Genomic DNA, 16,192 nt, shown 5'->3' with positions numbered 1-16,192 from the left:
GGCAGGAAAACTATTTGAAGAAATAATGTCTGAGAATCTCCCAAAAATCGGGATGGAAACAGACTCCAGGTCCAGGAAGCTCAGACAGTTCCAAATAAGATGAACCAAAGAGATCTACACCAGAAGCTTTATAATTAAAATGTCAAAAGTTAAAGAGAAAAAATTTAAAGGCAGCAAGAGAAAAACAACTCCCATAAGACTTTGAGCTGATTTTTCAGTGGGATCTTTGTAGGTCAGAAAGCAGTGGCAGGACAATAAAAGTGCTAAAAGGGGGAAGGAACAACAACAAAAACTTCCAACCAGGAATACTCTAACTAGCAAAGCTGTCATTTATAACTGAAGGAGAGGTAGAGACTTTTCCAAATAAGCAAAAGCTGAGAGTTCATCACCACTAAACCAGTCTTACAGTAAATGTTAAAAGGGATTTTTGTAAGCTGGAAAAAAAAAGGCACTAACTAGCAATAAAAAAATATGAAAATAAAAATCTCATATAAGGAAAAGGCAAACATATAGTAAAAGGTGTAGATTAGCCACTTAAAAAACTAGTCTGAAGATTAAAAGACAAAATTAGTAAAATTAACTATAACAATATAACTTAAGGGATATAGAAAATAAAAAGAGGTAAAATATGACACCAAAAACATAAAAAATGGGTGGGGAGAAGGGGATAAAAATGTAGTTATTAGAATGTGTTCAAATTTAAGTTGCTATTGGGGCACCTGGGTGGCTTGGTAGTTGAGAGTCTGCCTTTGACTTGGGTCATGATCCCAGGGTCCTGAGATCAAGTCACACATTGGGCTCCCCATGGGAAGCCTGCTTCTTCCTCTGCCTATGTCTCTGCCTCTCTTTCTGTGTGTCTCTCATGAATAAATAAATTTTAAAAAATTTAAGTTACTATCAACTTAAAATAAACTACTACATAAATAGACTATTATATGTGTACCTTAATGGTAATCACAAGGTAAAAACCTATAATAGATATACATAAGATAATAAGAAAAGAATCTAAACATAACACTAAAGAAAATCATCAAACAACAAGGGAAGAGAGCAAGATAAGAAAGGCACAGAGGGGAACTACAAAAAAAGCCAAAAAAAACAATTAACAAAATACCAGTAAGTACACAACTACTGATAATTACTTTAAATTTAAATGGACTAAATTCTCCAACCAAAAGACAGAGTGGCTGAATGGATTTAAAAAAAAAAAAAAAAAGACCCATCTATATGCTATCTACAAGAGACTCACTTCAGATCTAAGAACACACAAAGACTGAAAATGAAGGGAAAGAAATTTCATGTAAATAGAAATAAAAAGGAAGCTAGTGTATCTGTGACACAAAATAGACTTGGTAACAAAGACTCATAAAAGACAAAGAAGGGCATTATATAATGATAAAGGGCCCAATCCAACAAGAGAATATAACATTTGTAAATACTTATGTACCTGACATAGGAGCACCTAAATATATAAAGCAAATGTTAACAGACCTCACATAGGAACACCTAAATATATAAAGCAAATGTTAACAGACCTAAAGGGAGAAATTAACAGCAATGTAATAATAGTAGTGGACTTTAATACCCTACTTATACCAATAGATAAATCATTGAGACAAAATCAATAAGAAGTCTTGGCTTTAAATAACACATTAGGCCAGATGGACTTAATAGATAAATACAAAATATTCCATTCAAAAGCAGCAGAATACACATCTCAATTTATATAGGATTTATATAGGATACAGCAAAAGCAGTTTTAAGAGGGAAGACATAGCAATACAGTCCTACCTCAAGACCTTGAGAAAAAAGAAAAATATCCAATAAACAATCTAAGTTTAACCTAACAAAACTAGAAAAAGAAGAACAAAGCCCAAAGTTAGCAGAAGGAGAGAAATAATAAAGGTCAAAGTGGAAATAAAATAGAGACAAAAAAAAAAACAATAGAAATGATCAATGAAACTAAGAAGTGGTTCTTTGAAAATATATTTTTTTAAAAAAGAGAGAAACTTCTAACTAGATTAACCAAGAAAGAGAGAGAGAGCTCAAATAAAGTCACAAATGAAAGAGGAGAAATTACAACTGATACCACAGAAATACAAAGGATCATGAGACTACTATGAACAATTATATGCCAACAAATTGAACAACCTAAGAGACATGGATGAATTTCTAGAAATGTATAATCTTCCAAGACTGAATCATAAAAAAACAGAAAATTTAAATAGACTAGTTGCTAGGAAAGAGATTGAATCAGAATAAAAAAATCTCCCAACAAGCCTAGGACTAGATGGCTTCACTGGTGAATTCAAAGATTTAACACTTGTCCTTCTCAAACTCTTTCTAAAAACTAAAGAGAAGGGAACACTTTCAAATGCATTTTATGAGGCCAACATTACCCAAGTACCAAATCCAGAGAAGGACACCAAAAAAAAAAAAAAAAAAAAAACAGAGAAGATTATGGACTAATATCAATAATGAACATAGATTCAAAAATCCTCAACAAATATTAGCAAACTGAATTCAATAATATATTAAAAGGATTATACAGCATGATCAAATGGGATTTATTCCAGGGATGCAAGTATCATCAACATCAGCAAATTAAGCATTATAGCATGCCACATTAACAAAGTGAAGAATAAAAATCATATGATCATCTCAATAGATGCAGAAAAAGCTTTTGACAAAATTCAACACCCATTTATGATAGAACCTTTCTACAAGGGGGTAAATAACATAATAAAGAATATATATGAGAAATCCACAGCTAACATTATATACTCCTAGTAGGTATGAGGAACAAGAAAAGGATGCCCATTCTCACCATTTTTATTCAATATAGTATTGGAAGTCCTTGCCAGAGAAATTCGGGGAAAAAAGGGAGTGAGAGCCATCCCAAAATGAAAAGGAAGTAAAACTGGGCAGCCCAGGTGGCTCAGCTGTTTAGTCTCACCTTCACCCAGGGCGTGATCTTGGAGCCATGGGATCGAGTCCCATGTCAGGCTCCCTGCATGGAGCCTGCTTCTCCCTCCGCCTGTGTCTCTGCCTCTCTCTCTCTCTCTCTCTCTCATTAATAAATAAAATCTTAAAAAAAAGAAAGAAAAGGAAATAAAACTGTCACTATTCACAGATAACGTGATCCTATATACAAAAGACCCTAAAGACTCTACACACAAAAATCCTGTTAGAATAAATAAACCTAGTAAAGTAGCAGGATACTAAATCAATATACAGAAATCTGTTGCATTTTTATACCCTAATGAACTATTAGAAAGAGAAATTAAGAAAAAAATCCCTTTACAATTGCATCAGAAAGAATAAAATACTTGGGAATAAATTTAACCAGGAAGGTGAAAGATCTATACGCTAAAAACTATAAGACATTGATGAAAGAAATTGAAGAAGACACAAATAAATGGGAAAATATTCCATGCTTATGGATTGGAAAAATTAATATTGTTAAAATGTCCATACTACTCAAAGCGATCTACAGATTCGGTGCAATCCCTATCAAAATCCCAGTGGCATTTTTCACAGAGCTACAAAAAACAATCCTAAAATTTGAACAGAATAGAGAGTTCAGAGATAAACTCACACATATAGAATCATTAAATTACAACAGAGGAGCCAAGAATATATAATGGGGAAAGGACAGTCTCTTCAATAAATGGTGTTGGGAAAACTGTACAGTGACATGTAAAACAATGAAACTAGATACTATTTTACACCATACACAAAGATGTACTCAAAATGGCTTAAAGTCTTGAAGATAAGATCTGAAAACATAAAACTCCTAGAAGACACAGGCATTAAGCTCCTTGACATTGGTCTTGGGATTGAATTTCTAGATCCAACTCCAAAAGCAAAGGCAACAAAAACGAAAATAAATAGTGGGACTGCATAAAACTAAAAAACTAGAAACTGAAAAGCTTCTGCACAACAAAGGAAACCATCAACAAAATGAAACACAACAAGAACACCTGGCTGCCTCATTCAGTGGAGCATTTGACTTTTGATCCTGGGGATACAAGTTCGAGCCCCACACTAGATATAGAAATTACTTAAAATCTTTTTTAAAAAATGAAAAGGAAACCTCTAAATGGAAGAAGATTTTCACAAATGATATATCTGATAATAGGTTAGTCTAAAAAAATATATAAAGAACTTATATGTCAACACCAAAAACCCCAAATAAACCAATTTTAAAATGGACAGAAGACCCGAATAGGCATTTTTTCCAAGGAAGACATACAGATGGCAAACACACATAAAAAGTGTTCAATATCACTAATCATTAGGGAAATGCAAATCAAAACCACATTTAGATATCACCTTATGCCTGCCAGAATGGCTAGAATCAAAAACATAAGAAATAACAAGTGTTGTAGAGGATGTGAGGAAAGGGAATACACATACACTGTCAGTGGGAATGTAAATTGGTTCTGCCACTATGGAAAATAATATGGAGGTTCCTCAAAAAATTAAAAATAGAACTACATATAATCTAGTACTTACACATCTGAGTGTCTGTCCAAAGATAATTAGACACTAATTTGAAAAGATATATGCACTTCCACGTTTATTGCAGCATTATTTACAAAAGTCAACATATGGAAATAATCTAAGTGTTCATGGGTGAATAAATAATTTTATATATACATAAAATGGATAATAAAATATATAACTATATTAAATATATATAACATAGACTACTACTTAGCCATAAAAAAGAAAATCTTGCCATTTGCAACAATATGGGTGGACCTTGTTAGTGAATAAGTTAGATAAATCAGAGAAAGATGATAGTGAATGATTTCACTTATATGTGGAATCAAAAAAAGAAAAACACACCAATGGAACAAGCAAAACTCATAGATATGAGAACACATTGGTGGTTATCAGAGGAAAGGGGGTTGAGGATTGCAAAATGGTTAATGTGAGTCCGTTGTATGGTGATGGATGGTAATTAGACTTAAAGTGATGATCACTGGGCAGCCCGGGTGGCACAGCGGTTTAGCGCCGCCTGCAGCCCTGGGGTGTGATCCTGGAGACCCCAAATCAAGTCCCATGTTGGGCTCCCTGCATGGAACCTGCTTCTCCCTCTGCCTCTGTCTCTGTCTCTCCCTCTCTCTCTCTCTCTGTCTCTCATGAATAAATAAAATCTTAAAAAAAAAGTGATGATCACTTTGTAGTGTATAAAAAAGTTGAATTGTGTGGTATGCTTGAAACTAATATAATGTTAAATACTAATTTTACTTCAATAATAATAAGTCAATGGGACACCTGGGTGGCTCAGCGGTTTACAGCCTGCCTTCAGCCCCAGGCATAATCCTGGAGTCCCGGGATCAAGTCCCACATCAGGCTCCCTACATGGAGCCTGCTTCTCCCTCTACCTGTGTCTCTGTCTCTCTGTCTCTGTCTCTCTTTGTGTCTCTCATGAATAAATAAATAAATAAATCTTTAAAAAAATAATAAATAAGTCAATGGCAGAGGAAGTGCTTTTATATTGCTATGGTTTCAGTTGCTGCAGAAGATCATGTGAGCTTTGGGTGCCACATCCTCTATTCCAACGGCTGAACACCTCCCCCCTCAACTGCCTTTGTCAGGTTTTGTAGGGTCAGAGCAGCATCAAGGCTCTCTATTTAACCTGTTAACTTTTTAAACAAATCTAAATACAGTTAAGGCAAATATCAAGAATTTGGTTCAATAATTCACCAGAAGAAACTCTTGTTTTGGAGCAAAGAATACATGCAGTGATTTTTGGAATGAGAAGCTTGGCAAATAAGTTTCATAGTATCTTCCAACAATCAGTTTTAGGCTATCTGAAAATCTGTATAGTCCTTTTAGCCTGATGGTTTACTTGAGGGTGGTTTGTGGCAAATTAAAATAAAACGAAGTAAATGCAGAATCTCTTAGATGATAAAGGTTTTATTTTATTTATTTTTAAGTTGATGTAAATTGAATTTGGAGTATTTTTAAATGTGCCTCTCACATTTGTTGAAAAGATGAATGATTATGTACATGAATTAAATATCAATAATTTCTTCCCTTAAAATGTGCCAGTAAAATCAAGATAGAATAACTTTTTTTTTAACTGAAAACTAGATTTCTTGGGCAAGTTATGCTGAGTGGCCTGAAAGTTCGGGCTTTTTAATGCCAAAATAAGTTCCAGGACATCAGAGGTAACTTTCAGCCAAAGCTTTTGCGTGAGTAGTTTCTGGCAGTGTTGCATGTAGTCTGGCCAAGGTAATGTATTGGCCAATTCTTTGAATAATAATGTGTCATCTCATAAGAGAGTCCCTCTACAACAGATAATTCATAGTCAATTTGGCAACTAACTTCATTATTTCTCAGTAACTTTTTGTCTCTATTCATCTATCTTCTTAATCTCCAAATCACTCTCTGGTGTCTTCACAATGGTAAGTGATAAAACTACTTGGCCTTAGTTGCCATTATTTAAAAAAAAAAAAAAAAGGTTTAAAAATTGATTGGTTTCAGGATTTTGCCATTTCTTTGTTTCAGGAAATTGTAAGGGCTCCAATTTGGATAGGATGAATAGTAACCTTAAGTATTACTGCAAGAAATGGCAAATTAAAAAGTACTTAGAGTTCCCTTTCATGAGTAATGCTATATTTATTATATTTCTGTAATTCTAAATCTCCATCACTTGCAAAATCTGACACCAATTTAGTATATCCCATTTTTAAAGGGGAACTACAATGAAATATGTATATATTCTTTGTAAAATAATCCTAATTTTAGAAATGTTAAAATGTGGGGGAAATAGGAAGTAACAAAATTAAGGAAGTAATTTTGTCTGAGGTTTGTCTGAGATTCTGGAACAGTGTTTTAGGAAATTAAGATTGATAAACTTGAATAATATGGAATTTTGCAGGTCCTTTTGTTTTTCACAGTCAGTATAATGAATTGTTGAATAGCTGTGTTAGAGGTTCCTTTCTTTTTTAAAAAAGATTGTATTTATTTATTTTTTTTTAATTTTTTTTGTTTATTTATGATAGTTACAGAGAGAGAGAGAGGCAGAGACACAGGCAGAGGGAGAAGCAGTCTCTATGCAGGCAGCCTGATGCAGGACTCTATCTCAGGCCCCCGGGATCGCAACCTGAGCCAAAGGCAGATGCTCAATCACTGAGCCACCTAGGTGCCCTAGAGGTTCCCTTCTTACCAGCCCCGGTTTTTCATATTTTTAGTAAATCTTTTCATGGGGACCTTTTTAAGCAAGTTGCTTAATAAATACTTGAATATGTATTCTGTTATACACAGATAAAGTATTTTAAGATTGGGGTATAGAGTTGGAGGTAAACAGAAAAATCAGGCTATTCTATTTCAAGATAAGATGCCAAAATGCAATTTTTATTGAACATTTAAAAATGCAATAAAAAGTTTAGAAAAGGAGGCTGATGACTACCCTTTATCATTAATGAGACATATCAATAATGGGAAAAACCCACACTTCCCAAATGTGGCACTGTTTCTTATTCAGATATTTAAACATAAGCATGTTTGTTTGAACAATTTACATTGTATTTCATGTGATGATGTTTATTCTTTTTATTACATATCTTTAGAACAGTTAGTAGGCTGAAGCCAAGAATACAATAAATTTACCATTGCCTAGCAAATGTTTTTGAAAGCCACATTGTTATTTACTCAACAAATAGATAATTGGCTTTAATTTTTAAGAAAAAAAATTCTAGGGATACAATGAACATATTTTGTTTTATATAGGTAAGCTACAGTCGATCTGTGTTTTATGCTATAGTTCTTTTCATTTTGTGTGTAATGTGCTTTAATTCCACATGCACTGATTTTGTATGCACAGCTTTAAAAATCTTAACTTTGAATCACATCATATGTATATATATATATATGCATGAAAGGTATACAATATATTGATTCATAAGGGAAAGTAAACTACAAAATATACATAAAACAAATCTAATCCATAAGTGCAGTATTTAAAAACTAAAATGTATGATAACTAGGTAAGTGAACTCAATTCTTAACAGATGCGGTATTATGTTTCATAGTTTGTAACAAACCTTGTTTTTTTAAACTTTTGTGTATCATTATACTATCCAATCATGGCTATTTAATAAAGCATAATGGATGGATATTGACACAGTACTTAGAGAATAAATAAGAGAAACCAAACAAGATATCACATTGGCTACAGATGGGAACCAAGAACCAAAAGCAAAAGATTAATTTTGAAGAGCTGGCTGAGCTTCCTGTCAGAATGAGATTGAACCTGAAGACTGGTTTCTCTGACCTTTGCTACCTTGAGAATTATTTTTTGTCATGGTGTGTGTGTGTGTGTGTGTAGTATATACACAGGAGGCACAGATACACAGCTACTGAAATGGAATAATTTGGAAGGTAACATTCTGGAAAGTAGTATCCTTAGGAGATTTGATTTCAGAAAATGTGTCACCTGGACATCTGCCTGCCTCCCATTGAATGGCTGATTGAGACCCAGAGCAGGGATCTGAAGAGTTGGGTATGGATCATAATGAATTCCTTGGCTTTGCCCCTGTTCTTATCCCGCTTTTACAAGGAGGGCATATAAGGTGTTTTAAAATTAGGAAGCAATATGGTGTAATACTTCATGAGATTGGGCCTTTGAACCAGCAAACTAGGTTTGAGTCCTGGCCCTGCCCACACCAATTTCTCCACAGCAGGTGCCTCCAGCTAATGAGCTATTTAGTGGGCTCTGAAGAGTGGGAGGGAGGATGTGACCTCCTAGGGACTCTGCAGCTGGTCCGTCTTCTGGAGGAGTCCTCAGCAGCAGGCTAATAGCTGCTCATGCCCGAGCAAAGAGGCGGTCAGAGAACGGCTGAAACAATTCTGGATTTTGTTTTCCTCAGAGGTGTTTACCTGATCATTAGCCATTTGGTGGCACAGAAAATGTTCAATCCATCCATCTTCCTGTCTAGTGGCTTTTTCAGTTACCCCGTGAATTACACATTTTCACTGACTTAACACATAACATTGGCCCAGGTGCCCTCAAATGCAGCACTAACATGAAATACATGTGTTGACTCTGCAACCATTTTTATTTCTGTCTGAGACAGGTTTTAGGTCAGTAGATAAAACACTCTTGACATCTTTAATACCCTTTATAGGGCATTTTATAAATAATAGTTGTCAGTTGATAGTTGTTTTTTTTTTTTCTCAAGCATTGATGAGATTTCAAAATAGAATTTGGTGGATGGCTGCAGGTTGTTTCTGGAAAATAAAGACAAGCTATTTACTTGTTTTAGCAGCAAATGCCTCTTTCATTATTTTGCCATTTTAAAAATGTTGTCTTAATGCCCCATGGAACATGTGGCACCAATGAGCTAATCAGAGTCAAAGAAAACATTGATTCAAGGAGTGGTTTGCAGCAATACTCTGTACTGGCGTTATGCTTACAGAAGGAAAGATTGTTAATGCTTAAATTGGGTGGGTTCTCAGAGTGGTTGGCCTTGGGTGAGGGGACACACAAAACTAAGAAACACGTGTCCTGGGTGTTAGAACCATGAAGAGAACCATAACATTGGAGGGGAGTGTTTTATTAAAAATATACACCAAATTCATATCTTAATTTTATAGTTTGATGAATGTTTACCAACTGCATATGCTTACCAGTCTTGTGCTCAGAGCAAGAAATAGACATTACGAGAACCCCAAAGGTCCCCCATGTTAACTTCTGATTTTCTTATACCCCCTAAGAAACCATTATCCCAACTTCTGACATCACAGGTTAGGTTTTCTGTTTTCGAACTTTATTTAGATGCAGTCATAGAATATGTGCACTTTTGTATCTGACATCTTCTCTCAACGTTGTTTCTGTGAAATTCATCCATGTTGTTTTGTGCAATTGTGATTTGTTCATTGTAACTACTGTCTAAGAATAAAATTGTTCAGCTTTAATAGATACTGCCAATTTTCCATCGTATCTGTTCCCTTTTAAAAATGCAAGTAATCGGGGCACCTGAGTGGCTTAGTCAATTAAGTGTTTGCCTTTGGCTCCGGTCATGATCCCAGGGTCCTGGGATAGAGCTCCGCCTTGGGCTCCCTGCTCACTGGAGAGTCGGTTTCTCCCCCTCCTTTTGCGCCTTCCCCTTCCTTGTGCTTTCACGCTCCTATGCTTGTGTGCTCTCATTCCACGCCTCCCCCTCTCATAAATAAAATATTTTTTTTAATGCAGGTAATCACAAAAGGTCTGTTGCTCTATCATGGTTTCTGAACTGTAGACTTAATGGAAAGACTACATCAGGATCATGGACTAGCCCTTATCTCTAATAAGGACACACTATTGTATACAGTTGTAACACTATATTTGCTAACACCGTTATGTACAGTTTTCAGTTGTTTTATGTGAGTGTTATTGTATTTTAACTAAATACAATAGTTTGGGGTTTTTTCTTGCTTTTTAATCATCTTTGTACCCTCAGCACCAATCACTGTATCTATAGATACTCCTACTAACCCCAATTTACAGGAGAGGTACAGGGAAGTAACTTGGTCAAAGTTATATAATAGGAAGTAGGGAAGATGCATGTACCTCCTTTACGTGTAAGTCATACAGGATCTTTAAAAAGTCTGACAGGGGCATAATCCTAAAGACCAGTCTTCTCTGCAGACAAAGCTCATAGGGTTAGTAGAGCCCTTAATAATTCCACAGAAGATAAAGCCTTTAGATAGTTTACATTAAAATATCTGAGATGAACTTTCTGCCTTATAATATTTACCAAAGCTAAATTCACACCAACCTCATAGCATAGTAGAGAGACATGGTTAAGAATAAAGGCCCCACACTGAGGGGGGCACTTGACGGGATGAGCACTGGGTGTTATTCTGTATGTTGGCAAATTGAACACCAATAAAAAATAAATTTATTATAAAAAAAGAATAAAGGCCCCAGAACTGTAATGTCTACATTTAAATCCCCAACACTCCATCCAGAGAATCTAGTTCTCTGCAGAAAACACATCAGACCCTGTACTTTGCTTTTTTATGGGGTCTTGCACTGAGCTTATTTCTTCCATGTCCCTCTGCTTGGTAGGGAACTCACGGAGGAGCTGAAGCCATGTTATTTGTAATCCCTTACAGTGCCTAGTGCTATGCGTTGATGATAAATATCAAAAGTATTTAAGGAACAATGAAATACTTCTATTTTATGTCACTTAACTATTTATACTGCATCTACTTTCCAAAGAGCCAGAAACAACTTGCAAGGAGAAAAAAATGCAAAATATGGTATTTACATGTTTTGGGGCAATGGAGATAAACAGATCACAACATTTAGGTAATGATTTTGACTAAAATTCCTGGCAAACAGGGAAATATTTTGAGTAAAATGATTTATATTTTCTGAGAAAAAAAATACATATCTTGAATTTATTTATTTATAAGTCTGCCTTCCCCTCTAGTCAGGTAAGCTCTTTGTGAGTAGAGAATGGTTCTTATTTAAATTTGTAATCCTAGAGCCAATCACATGCTTAACATGTGAATACATGAATGAATGAATGAATGAAAGAACAAAAAGAGAAAGGAAGGAAGAAAAAAATACCTTTCTGGGAACTATCATGAAAACAAGACTACTAGAATGACTTGTACACATCTGCCATAGCAACGTAAACACAGTGTAGAACACAGAAGTACAGACCAGAGTTGGCCTGTTTGGGTTTAATTCCTGACTCCTTTACTTGCTATGTGTATGCCCTTGAGCAAATTACTTAACTTCTCTGGGTATCGATTTCACCTATAAAGTAAGTTAATTATACCAACTGCCTCTTAAAGATTATATAAAATAATACATTTAAAGGTCTTGGCATTTAATAAGCATTTGACAAATGTTAGTAATTCATTCATTTAGCATTTTTTTTAATTCAACAGCTACAACATGACAGGTACTATTCTGAAATTGCTAAATGCTAAAGCCACAGAATTTAGCAAAACAAAGTCCCTAGTATTTTTTTTCAAAGTCCCTAGTATTATGGAGCTTGTATTCTAGCAGAATTTAGAGAGAGAAAACAAATAGCTATCTATAAAATGGGAAGTGCTATGAAAAAAATAAAGTAAAAAAGGTAGAAGGCATCATGGTGGGGAGGCGGCTCTTATACATTAGTGGGGTTAAAGAAAGTCTCTCAGGTGAGATAGCCTCTGAGAAAGACTTGCAGTGTGGAGTGTGCTGAATATAACTGTGGAGAACAAGGAGAAGTGAGAGAGAAGGACAGAGGGAAGTTGAGAGGCTGGAGCAATAGTGGGGTCTAGCTCATGGCCTTGTGAGGACATCGGAGTTTGATGGGAAGCCATTGGAAGGTTTTGGTCACACATGTAATGGAACATGATTGGTCATTGTAAAAAATAATTCTGGTTACTATGCGGAGAAGAAATGGTAGCAGAGTCTGAGACATAATAGGGAGAACAATTAGGAGGCTATTGAAATAGGCCAGACAAGAGTTGCTAGTGGCTTAGACTAGAATGGTGTCATTGGAAATGGGAAGAAGAGATAAAAATTGAGATACACATAAATGTAAACTTGATTCAGTTTAGTATTCAATTGGATGAGGGTGAGAGAGAAAGAGGAGTGAAAGTAAAAAAAGATTTTTAGCCCAAGGAACTATGTCAACCGGAGTTGTCATTAAGATGGAAAAGATGGGCTTGCCTGGCTAGCTCAGTCAGAAGGGTATGCAACTCTCGATCTCGGGGTCATGAATCTGAGCCCTCTGTTGTGTGTAGAGATTATTTGATAAATGTTTTTTAAAAAGATGGAAAAGCTGAGGAGGGTTTGCTCTAAGCAGTGAACATAGATAGAGAGTTATCAAAGATTCTGAGTTGAGTATAAGGTTCTTTTGTTCATTTACTGTTTATTGACCTCCTACTGTGTGGCAGCACCGTTCTAGACTCTTGGGGTAAATGAGTGGGGGAAAATGACAGTCTCTACCCCTTAGAAGTTTAAATGGGGTATCCCTGGGTGGCTCTGTGGTTTAGCGCCTGCCTTCGGCCCAGGGCATGATCCTGGAGTCCTGGGATCGAGTCCCCACATCAGGCTCCGTGCATGGAGCCTGCTTCTTCCTCTGCCTGTGTCTCTGCCTCTCTCTCTCTCTCTCATGAATAAATAAATAAAATCTTTTTTAAAAAAGAAGTTTAAATGGAGGAGTACAATGGATAATATATAACTATAACAAACATGTAAGTAAACTTCCTGTTACTGTCTCAATTCACCTTATGGGCATTCAAATAATCTGCTACTAAAGGCATTGGACCACAGCCTTTTCAGTTGTCTCAGATGATACTTTCCAATTTGCATCTTTTTCCTCAGGCCTGCTCAGATGAAACAGACTCTTTGTCATACAGTTCACACAATGCTATCTCTAGACAGTGTTTATATCTGGATTCTCTAGGATGAAATACACCTGTGCATACTTATTTAGACTTAGTATTGCCTAGGTATTTATGGAAGTCTGGTGGTCTAGTTTAGGGGCACCAGCTCCTCTCTGCTTAAGTTGTTTCTAGTGGATAATTTATTAAAGAATCATCTTATTGTAATTTTTCAAACTCATATTTGTATTTCACTGCCCATACTCAAAACCTGTCTAGCTTCTTGCTCACCTTATTACTTACACATTGGTGCAGTCTTTTCCAGTGCATTCCATATCACTCTAGGTCCAAGAGACAGACCATGAAAAGAGTGTTCTGTGCTCAGAGAAGAAAAGCCATATTCTATATCCCCCACTTGGAAACTCACAATGTACTTGACTATTGTTAAGGCTTTGAGAAGTGTCACAGTAAGAAACTTGTTTAAAACTGTTCACTCAGCATGTCCAAGACTTACTTTACCATAATATAGAAATTAGCCAACATTCCACAGAACTACTGTTTCAGAGTTCACACTTAGGGAAAATTCTGGGTGGACCAACAGCATCATTGGCAAGAAATCCAGATAAATGGGGTCCAGTGTAGATGACAGCTTTGTGTGAACTTAAGCAAAGCAGTTAACCTCTCTGTTCCTTAGTTTTCTCATTTGTAAAATAGGGATAATAACAGACTACCTTAAGGTTTCTTGAGGCTCCTCTCAGTGTTTCTAAATGTGTAAAACATTAATAAAAGCACTTTATACAAGTTTAAATAATATAGTTATAAATCTTATTTTGTCTCTTTAATCAAGCATTTAATTTCCATCTTTTTTATTTTATTTTATTTTATTTTATTTTATTTATTTTATTTTTCTTATTCATGAAAGACACACACACAGAGAGGCTGAGACATAGGCAGAGGGGGAAGCAGGCTCCTCGCAGGAAGCCTGATGTGGGACTTGATCCCAGGATCCCGGGATCATGACCTGAGCCAAAGGCAGATGCCCAGGCACCCCTAATTTCCATCTCATGTGTAAAGTAATATTATTAACATGCATAGTAATTTATTGCAAAGTTAACTTTCCTCTCACCAATGGTTTAGTTTGTACTTGTTATCCATTTGTTCAGTGGAAATGATCTCCTCCTATAGGAAGTCACCCTCAGTTTGGTCTTCTCTCTTCCCTCTTACTTTTTTGGTAACTCATTAAGAAAGTCTGCCTCTTCGCTGGTACATAGCTCTGCAAGAGTAAGACCATGTTCTCAGTGCCTGGCACGTAGCAGAAGTTCAGTTAATATTGAGCTGAATCTTAAATTGTTCAATTTCTATGAGTTACATCATCCTGTTTTCAATTTTGGTACCCACAAAATTGGGGGAAAGGAGCTCTTGTTCCTTCATCTTGAGTATGTTTATCATCAGGGTTCCCACAACGTAATCCTTCACTGACTTTGCTTTGGTTCTAGTTCTGAGAACAAATTGTCCTGTGGTTCAGGGCACTGCCTGCTTTCCTACTGGGATTTGGGCTGTTTCTTCCCTTTTATTCCTTCCTTGTCTCCTAGTGAAGTCAATCACTAATTGATAGAAGTAGGGACAACTCCAAGGCTTCCTTATTTCTTCTTTTCTTTCTCCTTTCTCCTCATTTTGAACATCTTTATTTTGACTTCATTTCATATACTCTATACTTGTCATCACATTTCTGTTTGAAGACACTTTCAGGAGACCAAGCCCATAGCCCTGTCATTTACCTGTGGGTCTTAAGAAAATTCTGACTGCCTGGCTGAGACCACGCCCCTCTTCATCCCCCTATTCTCTCCTTTATTCCTTCAACTAATTGTCTTGCTTTCATTGCTTGTAAGTGCTCTATAACGCCATTTCTTCATATAGGCACCAACCTATGGGAAACTTGAGAGAAAACATTCAAAGTATAAAGGAGAACAAAGAGCATGTATCATAGCTAATGAGTAATCAGCAACTTATATCTGCTGCTCACAACAATGCAGTCACACAGGACCCTGCCTTTAGAATGCATAATGCTCTGCTATCCCAGGCTTAAAATTCTTCATGATTTTTGAACAGAGGGCCCGACGTTTTTACTTTGTACTCAAATTGTGTAGCTGGTCCTGAAGGAAATGCCTGTGCTAGAAACTGGGGGAGGGGCCCAGAGAGGTAGAATGTGTCCAACCCCTGTGCAAATCTGACCCTGAGTGCAGGTGAGAGGAAGGGCAGGGTAGGTGGAATTGTCCTAGACTGACTACAATACAGCTGAAGAAATGCTCAGTTAAGTCATCACAGGGTGGGGTCCTTACCAAATTGGTAAAATCAAAGGATCTCTGGGTCTCCCAGGAACCTGGCTGCCTCGGCCTTGCTGCTGGCTAGGAGCAGCTGTGGGAAGCATGGTCTCTGCACAAACCAAGGGAAGTTCAGAGCGGCAGCTAGGGCCCTAGGTCCCTTATAGTACCTGTAGTTGGAGATCTTCAAGACACAATCTCAGGACTCCACATAGCATTCCCTGTACCCCCCAACCTCTTCCTGAGGCCTCTGGGAGATTCAAAATTAACATCAGTATCTGTGCTATTTTCCTATTGCTGCCCTAACAAATTGCTACAGACTTGGTGGTTTAAAACAACACAACTGTTTTTTCCTATAGTTCTGTAGGTCAGAAATTCAACATGGGTCTCATTGAGCCAAACTCAAGGTGTCAGCAAGGTGGTCTTTTTTACTGGTAGCTCTAGGAAATAATGTTTCCTTTTCTTTTTTTTACCTTCTGGAGGCCTCCTGCATTCCTTGGTTCATGGCCTCATTCCTGTATCTTCAAAGCAATGTGCAT

The 16,192-nt window shown here is 36.4% G+C and overlaps 1 protein-coding gene across 8 annotated transcripts in view; it reads left to right on the top strand.

The window, feature by feature from the left end:
* The window catches only part of SLC25A21 (solute carrier family 25 member 21), a 470,325-nt gene that overhangs the window by 143,483 nt on the left and 310,650 nt on the right, over window positions 1-16,192 (top strand). The window lies entirely within an intron of this gene.

This window comes from Vulpes vulpes, chromosome 6 (genome assembly GCF_048418805.1).
Source record: "Vulpes vulpes isolate BD-2025 chromosome 6, VulVul3, whole genome shotgun sequence".
In the NCBI taxonomy this organism is placed as follows: domain Eukaryota; kingdom Metazoa; phylum Chordata; class Mammalia; order Carnivora; family Canidae; genus Vulpes; species Vulpes vulpes.
The sequence above is the reverse complement of the archived record's forward strand: the minus strand, read 5'-3'. Positions and strand labels throughout refer to the sequence as shown.